The sequence below is a fragment of the Rhagoletis pomonella genome, unplaced genomic scaffold (assembly GCF_013731165.1).
Source record: "Rhagoletis pomonella isolate Grant_MI unplaced genomic scaffold, Rhpom_1.0 Rhpom_scaffold_00002, whole genome shotgun sequence".
Taxonomy (NCBI): domain Eukaryota; kingdom Metazoa; phylum Arthropoda; class Insecta; order Diptera; family Tephritidae; genus Rhagoletis; species Rhagoletis pomonella.
In genome coordinates this window covers 88,409,389-88,418,301 of record NW_023458556.1, presented here as the reverse complement: position 1 = coordinate 88,418,301, position 8,913 = coordinate 88,409,389, and the positions used below count along the sequence as shown (strand labels likewise).

Below are 8,913 nucleotides of genomic sequence, written 5' to 3'. Positions count from 1 at the left end.
GTTAAATCTCGTCAGAGGGCTAAATCTTCATTAAATCTCGCAATGGATACATACAGCCCTATTCTGCATTTCGACTCGAATCGAAATTTTCTCCGTTTGGCAACTTTGGTATTCTGCGTTCCGTTTCCTTTCGATCAATCTTCCGATCATAGTTCCGTTTTTCTAAGTTGCAAATTTGTTGACGGATAACGTTTCAATTGTTATTTTCGTGGGTTTAAATAATAAAATTTTATAAAAAATTTAAGTAAAATATACTATGCATGATTGTAGAAATCATAAATGAATTTTCTCGATTTCTGTGTTTTCGCGAGCGGTAATACGGGCAATACGAAAAATTGGCTCAAATAATGGCAACCAAAAGGTATATTTCCCGACGTTTTCAAAGTGGAAGTCCAGGCGTTTTTGTTTACATTATCTATAAATAAGACTGTGAAATGCACTGAATACAATTTATTCTTTTTATATAAAATTAATAGATGTATGCACATAGATACATGCATACATAAAATGTGAAGTTACATAAAAAAAGATGCTTTTATTATTGCACTCGTTTTTACTAACTTTTTAAAAAGAGGTGCGTATGTTGCCTCGAATTCGATTTGCTATGGAAAGATAAGCTTTGTTCTTCCCCTCCTCCTGACGGCTTTCAAAATGGGATTAATTTGCGTTCAAATCTTCCACTCTGTAGTAAATGCAAATGTTGTGGACTGCTCAAACAACGTTTATAATTTCACTGACTTTAAACGATGAGTAATACAGTTCAAGATGAATTCCTTATGACTCTTTACTCATCTAAAAAAGATCAAACATGTCCCTAAATCTCCGCCTTTCAACTTCCGCATCAGCAATCTGGGACTCGTTCTTCTCTTCAAGCAATAACGCCGCGGCTATGGATTTCATTCTTATAATTATGTATCCACTTAAATTTTATTTTTAAATTACAGTGATGCTAGGTATATTTAGTTATTTTAAAATATTTACAAACTTTAACTTCATGTGCTGCTATAGTTTGGTGGCAAATATTTCTTTGTTTTGTTTCGATTTCACACATTCCTAGGCAAACAGCTAATTTCGAAAGATGTTTTCTGTCTTCCTCTTCTTCTTTCGTTTCGATCGTAACGCAGAATACCTAAGTTCTATTCCAGCGGAGCGGAATGCGGAACGTAATCGAAACGCAGAATAGGGCTGATAGCCTAAAAATGTTAATTAATTACCATAGAACAAAACCTTGGGTCAGCTATATGAATTTGGTAGCCATCGTTCGTTATTTCTGTTTCAAAGCTATTTCAGTCATCTTTCATATGATACTAAATTCGTTTAATGACAATAAGCGGTTTGTGTATTATCCGGAAGGGACTTTTATTTCGGAATAAAAAATATTAGGCCAAGTTTGACTCGTAAAAAAAATAACTGTTATTTTCGGTCCCTGGAATAGCAAGTGCAAGTGCACAGACGTATATCTAACCAGTCACAGAAGAAAGCATTAAAAATTAGTTACAAAAACTAAAATCGAAAAACGCTGATGACGTGACAAATTCCGAAACAACAAAAAGAATGAGAATGAAGAATTCTTTGGAAAACAACGGTGTTTAAACAACGATCTTACCATGATGCTAGATTGTGAAGATGAAAGTCAGGAGGATACATCCGACATTTGCAGCCCCGATGAAATTCTCAAAAAGTAATTATTGCACCGCATTAAAAATAAATAAATATAACTGAAAGTCCTCTCAACTGGAGCAGCGTCAATGGAAAGAATTTACAATTTTGTCAAGTTAACTCTTGATAAACTTGATAATATGATCAATTTATCATTTTGATAAATGAACTGTCAAACTTTGTATGGAAATCTATTTAACCAAAATGTATCACTTTATCAAACGACTTTGGTGGATATATGTATAAATTTCAGCAAAATTCAACCCTTACAGGTTGCCAGGTAGTCACCTCTGCTACGAACACATAAAAGCAAATGAACACAATGTACGAGGTAAGAAAAGTTAAATAATAAACAGTTTTATGCAATTATTTACCAAGGTGCGTTCATGAAAGGCGGGAATTTAAGCAATTTATCCCATTATCACTTTAGATGAAGACCCCTAGTATAAATGGTGGTATGGACACACAACATTGCAAGTTGATAAAAGCGTTGTAAAAAATAAATATGAGGGGGGGTAGAGGAGCTTTTGTAGATTCTAAAAGTGAAGACCCCACACCACGGAGGCTTCTTATTAAAAAGTTATTAACTGTTAAAATTGCACATTTCACCATACAAATTTCATTAATTACATGCAAGTGTTGGAAATGAACACAGATGTTGGAGCTGCCAGATGAAGAAAATAGTAAAAAAAAAGTCGCGGGTTTTGTAATGAAAATTTTCATTTAATATTGAGATACTGTTTGACGTAAAAAGGCGCCGCAGGCGAAGTATTGATTTCAATAAAAATTTATTATATAAAATTATTAAAAAAAACCGCAAGCGAAAATTTAAAAAAAAATAGTGCGATTTCTTATAAAAAATTTTCATTATTTATCTAAGTATTGATTTTAATAAAAAACCGCGGAGAAAATTTTCCTTAAATTCGGTCCAAATTTGAAAAAAATAGGCCCTATAGAGGAGCTTTTTACGATTCTAAAAGTGAAAACCCCAGAGCGCGGAAGCTTTTATTTAAAAAGTTATTAACTTTTAAAGTTGCACAATTCACCATAAAAATTTCATTGATTACATGGAAGTGGTGGAAATGAACACAGATATTGGTGCTACCAGATGATGAGAAGAGTAAAAAAGTGGGGGGTTTTTGTATTCACCATCTATTGAAATACTGTTTCATATAAAAAAAAGCGACGCAGGTGAAGTATTAATTTTAATACAAATTTTCATTTATCATTCAGTAAGAGCTAGTACCGTCCGAAAACACTACAGTACACATATATCAATAAACACGTACGAAAGAAAAGGAACACATACGTTTATAAATAAACATGTACACAACACATATACAAAAACGGCACTCAAGGACACAATACATTGACAAAAACGGTACTAGACTGTCTCGCTTTGATTTCGGAATGCTTACACATTGAGAAGTTAGCTTACTGCCAATATAGAAGTATTACATATATGCCCGCAGGCGAAAATTTATCATTATTTATTTATCGAAGTGGTGTTTTTTTTGAAAGCGCCCAACCACCTAGGCCCCCTATGGGTCCCTAGGGACCCCTTAGAAAAATGGCCATAAATCACAATTTTTACTTGGGTCCACAGTATTTTTGCGTAGAATTTCTTTCTGCGTAGGCGTAGCTTTGTAGCCTTGGGAAAGGATGAGGTAACTTTATGCAGAGCTTTTGTTTAACTTATTTTAAAAACACATTATACTCATTTATTCCCTACTGTTATCGAGTTCATTATGAAACAGTTTTGTGAAACGTTTTAATTTGTTGAATTTTCGACATTTTGTGGTAGCACCCTTTATATTCACCATCTCAGCCAATTTGATTTGTTTGCTTGTTTACTTTGTCGATGAAGAGTAGTGAAATTATTAAACGCGTTTTATATTGTTAAAAAATAAAATAGAATACATTTAATGTACACAAAATACACGTGAACATTGCAAAGATCATATATTTATAAATATAAGTGTTAAGTGCTCTTTTTCATATGAAACTTTGCTAGTGAAACTGCAAAGAATTTACCAACGAATTAGTTAAATACTAGGAACAAATGCAGTTGGGCTCCAAATCTCAAAAAAAAATAAAAAATTGGAATCGATAGAGATGATTGAGCTCAGTATAACGGTATACTTCTTTTTTTGGGCAAACAACAACAACAAAAATTATCAAAGGTTAAAGTTCAAAATAAGCAATTTTTGAGTTCAATTATCTTAAAAACGAATGGATGGATCTTGAAAATTCTGATCTCATTTAATAGGAAATTTGATTCCCTTTAATTTGGATACGTACTCTATATATATGTTGGATAGTTCTTACACTCTATACTCTATATACATATATGTTGGATAGTTCTTACAAAAAGTGAATTAATGTTAAATAATTATAAAAAAAACACCTTTTGCAGAAAACACCTTTCTTCGTAGGCGGCCTTCGGCCGCACTTAGGGATTATAACCCTCACAAAGTAGAATTCTCTTTCTGTTTTGCGAAGAAAAGACACTGAACACCTTTGGCAGAGAACACACCATTCTGGGTAGACGGCCTTCGGCCGCACTTAGGGATTATAACCCTCACAACGTAGAATTATCTTTCTGTGTTGCGAAGAAAAGGCACTGAACACCTTTTGCAGAGAACACCTTTCTGCATAGGCGGCCTGCGGCCGCACTTAGGGATTATAACCCTCACAACGTAGAATTACGTTTCTGTGTTGCGAAGAAAAGGCACTGGACACCTTTTGCAGAGAACACCTTTCTGCGTAGGCGCCGTCGGCCGCACTTAGGGTTTGTAAGCTTTTTTTATAATTATTTTACATTAATTCAATTTTTGTAAGAACTATACAACATGTATATAAAGTATGTATACCAAATTAAAGGGAATCAAATTTCCTATTAAATGAGATTAAATCAATTCATTCGTTTTTGAGAAATCTTGATTTCAAAAATTGCTTATTAACCGACTTTCAAAAAAGGAGGAGGATATCAGTTCGTCAGAAAATATATATTTTTTTTTTTTTTTTTTATGTATGTTACCGCATAACTTAGGACCATGTCAACCGATTTCGATAATTCTTTTGCATCGGAAAGGCAGTGTCTCAGAGGTGGTCCCATACTAATCTGGTTGAGATCCGATCATAGGTCGTGAGATCTATATATATATATTTTTTTTTTATATGGGAGTTGAAGTCGTTTTTTTTTTTTGCTAAAAATTACTTGTTTTGAACTTTAGCCTTTGATAATTCTTGTTGTTGTTGTTTTCCCAAAAAAAGAAGTATACCGTTATACTCAGCTCAATCATCTCTAACGATTCCAATATATTTTTTCTTAATTTGAGATTTGGAGCCCAACTGCATTTATGCCAAATACTATTACTAATAAAGTGAAAATAGTGATAAATAATGTAAATATATACGATTTTTAACACGCCCGCCATGTTTCATGACGAAAATCGTGATAGTTTTGTGAAAATAGCCAAAAACCGATGTAATGGAAAGCCAACCCAAGACGCGCCTCAGGGGAAAATTTTTAGTAAAAACTCGTGCGATTTTCTATTAAAAATTTTCATTATTTATCGAAGTATCGGTTTTTATGAAAAAGTGCCGTTGGCGAATATTTGTAAAAAAAATCATTGTTTATTGAAGTACTGGTTTTTATAAAAAAGGGTCGCAGGAGAAAATTTGTAATAAAAAATCACGCGATATTTTATTAAAAAATTTCATTATTTATCGAAGTATTGATTTTTTTTAAAGCGCCGAAGACATACGCATTTTTTCTCCAATTTTATCGAGATCAGGTAATCTAGGTGGGCTTTCAACCCCTAAAATTGATTTTGAAAAAGTTTAGGGAAGGGGGTACCATTAGACGCGTCTTGTTCATTAACTATAACACATTCGCTTGAGATATACATATGTGACTTGAATTTCGTTAAAAATGTGATTCTACATACGTACTATTTATACAAATAGACCAATACCTTTTGCTTCCAAAAATTTGTTTACTTCAAATACGTGTGCATTTTCATTTTTACATTATAAATTTCAAATGACCAGTTTCTAAGCCTACTTTCAGTGTCGTAGCCCTTCTCATTGATGAAGCTTCTGTAGTATTTTCGTCAATATTTTTAATTCTTTCCAGTAAAAGCTTATTCTATTGCAAATTCTGTCGGTTTGTTGACTTTTATCGAGATTAGGAAGGAAACGATACGAGTAAATACAACTACATACTCGATACTTTTCCATCTATACCATGCAGAGTTGCCGTGGACAAATTTATTTCTCTATCAAATTTTCCTACCAAATTTTTCCAATGTCAAGTTTATTAAAAATTTAGATAACATAACACTAAGGGCCGGTTACTCAATGTCTGGTTAACGCTAATCCCCGGTTAAACATAGTTATCGACGTTACCGACTCCCTGTTGTATGCATGGGGTCGTAGACGTCGATAACGATGTTTAACCGCAGATTAGTGTTAACCAGACTTTGAGTAACCGGCCCTAAGTAAAACTAATGGCCCAATTCTGTGTCGCTGACAAATAATTTTTTACTGACAAATTTAAACTTTTTCATAAATTTTTCCGTAAGAAACACTGTGACAAGATTTTGTCACTAATAGAGAATAGAGTCGTAAAAGAGAGCTAGTACAATAAAAATAAATTAACTGCTTATAACAATCCATTTTACTGCACAGACATACAAATATATGTCTCTTTACACATATATATTACTATCATTATTAATATTAATACGTCAGGAATACTGCCGCTGCAACCTAAGGAGATTATTGTGCTAAATTGTAATCACTCTAACCTCGGGCTATTTAAGAAGTTAAGCCCTTTGGATGGAAGAGACAATCGTTCCCCAAGGTGTACTTTCGCGATACTTGGGCAGTCAGTTTAGAATATGCTCTGGCCTTTCCTCCACCAGCCCACTAAAGGCTCGGGACCATGCAAGCGCTTTTGGGCTCCAGGCTTTGCGAGACAGTAAACCCTTTCGTTGCCTTCAAACCCTTCATGTCCCGGAACCCACTCCAACGTTACGCTACTGTGGGCTCCCGTCCACAAACCTTGGGGCTATTTTAAAAGAGTCTAAGGCCTTTAAGGCTGCCTGACTATCCGACATAATATTTATTCTGGCCCCGTTAGTCCTTCTACAAGGACATACCCGAACACAGACTTCGATTGCGAAGACTTCTGCCTGGAATACGGTTTATTATGTGCCCATTGGTGGCAGACTTTCCTGGAATCTTGGTCCAAGTACACCGGCCACATTAGTCCCGTCGTCCGTCTTCGATCCGTCGATATACCATATTTACCTGGGACCCTTCGTCAATCATAGTTATAATCACTTCGCAGCACTCCCTTTCCGAAATTCTGACCTTGTAGGGTTTGTAAAAGGATAACTTGGGATCATCTAGAAATGGCTTAAGAATCTCCAAATAACCCCGAAGATCTCCACTTTTCATGCTGATCGCATTGGGCAGCCGTAGGGCGCTCCATCGTAATCATGTCAAGGGCATCCGTTGGACAGATGCGTATAGCTCATGTGATGGCCACGCGGACCACTCGGTGCAGCTTACTCAAGGTGGCACCCGCGTTTATTTGCTTAGCTTTTGGCCACCAGGCCAGTGTCGCATATATAACAACGGGTTTTACTACCGTATTTAAAGACCTATAGTTAGTTAGGGAGATATTCCCCCAAGTCTTACCATGAAGTCTCTGACAGGCATAAAACGCCCTTGTAGCCTTGTTGGCAACATTCGAGAGATTTGAGCTCCAATTGATTCTTTTGTCCAGAGTTACCCCAAGATACTTCACTGAGAACTCAATTTCCGTCCCTGCCAAGATGGGTCTAGTCAAGTTAACTTTCATTCTTTTGATAAATGTTACAATGGTGGAACTCAGTGGCTTTATGTAAAAATATATGAGCCATTCTTTTTTAAGTCGGACGGATTTCGTAAAAAAATTATGTCATGGCTCCGATTCGCTTCAATTTTTTTTTCATGGGTTCTATACATGAAATAAGGTAACACGTATTCAAGGAAATTTTTTTAATTTTGTTTCTTCGGAGATGTGATCTGTCAAAATTTGCATTTTTTCGTGATTCTGACTTATCATGTACTTCTTCAAATCATTGTATCTTGTTGCATACAGTGTTGAAATACAATGCAACGCCAACGTGGAACTCAAGCAGAACCTAGGAATGGAGGCATAAGGACCAAACGGCGCCGAGGAATTTGTTTTTAGTGACGAAAATTCAGCCCCCATTGTAAAATTAGAAGAGTTGTCTGAGCTCAGTACCTCTGAAAAAGCTTGGGAAATTAAGTTAATATTCTACAATATATTTTTACCAAAGAAGGTAAATTTATAAGAAGAGACAACTCGTTACTTTGATAATGTGCCGCGCCGATTTTGACCGTATCTGAAACGTTTGCAACAGGAATTTGTCTCCGTTTTGACTCTGTCCGCGGCAGATTTTTTATTTTCGCGGCGACCACGGAAAAGACAAACAAAACAGAAGAAAAGCGGCAAATGTGAATTTCTGTGATTTTACACAAGTGGTTGGAAATATATAATTTAATTTAGAAAATATATAAATGAAGGTGTAAAATATTAGTCTGTTCCAATAGCAGGTGGGTTTACAGGATTTAGTCAGAACTTACAGGAAGTCGTTCCTATTGACATAAAACCTGTAGGTGGGAACACTTTTGAGAGAGAAACTGAGCAACTGTTCCTAGTCAGAAGTTACAGGATTTAGTCCGGAGTTTTTTTTCCTGTAAGTTCATGAAAAGTGTCAAACGATCAGCTGATTTGCATCTGCAAACAAAAACAGAAAGCGGTGAAAGGAAAGAACCTTATATATGTAAAAAAAGGAAGATAACAACGAAATATTTGAATATGTATAGATTTTAATAATTATTTAGTGATATTTCAGCCAAATCAGTTTTGTACCAATGACATGTAAACAAACCAACTGACGTTTTTACAGGAAATAGTGCTTTTTGCGTTCCCGTGCACTTCTGCATCTGTTCTCCTATTACTCTCACTTGAGAGAGTAAAATTGTAGTTTTACAGTTCCACAGGTTTTAGTCCGAAGTTCTAAGGAACAGACTATGAGCGTGTGTGAATCGGTAACAAAGTTCGCGGCGAGTAAATTTTTGACAACTATGAGGTGAAAAAAATTTCAGTAGCTTATGAGGCTAGTATAACGCAGTCTTTAAAATTGCAAAGATGTCTTTTTATATACTTCG

General features: G+C 35.2%; 1 protein-coding gene across 1 annotated transcript in view; it reads right to left on the bottom strand.

The window, feature by feature from the left end:
* LOC118755845 (syntaxin-binding protein 5) overlaps positions 1 to 5,901 on the bottom strand; it is a gene marked incomplete at its 5' end in the record, with an annotated part of 814,838 nt that extends 808,937 nt beyond the window's left edge. The window contains 1 exon segment of the mRNA XM_036490656.1: positions 5,729 to 5,901.
* Between the last annotated feature and the right edge of the window lie 3,012 nt (positions 5,902 to 8,913).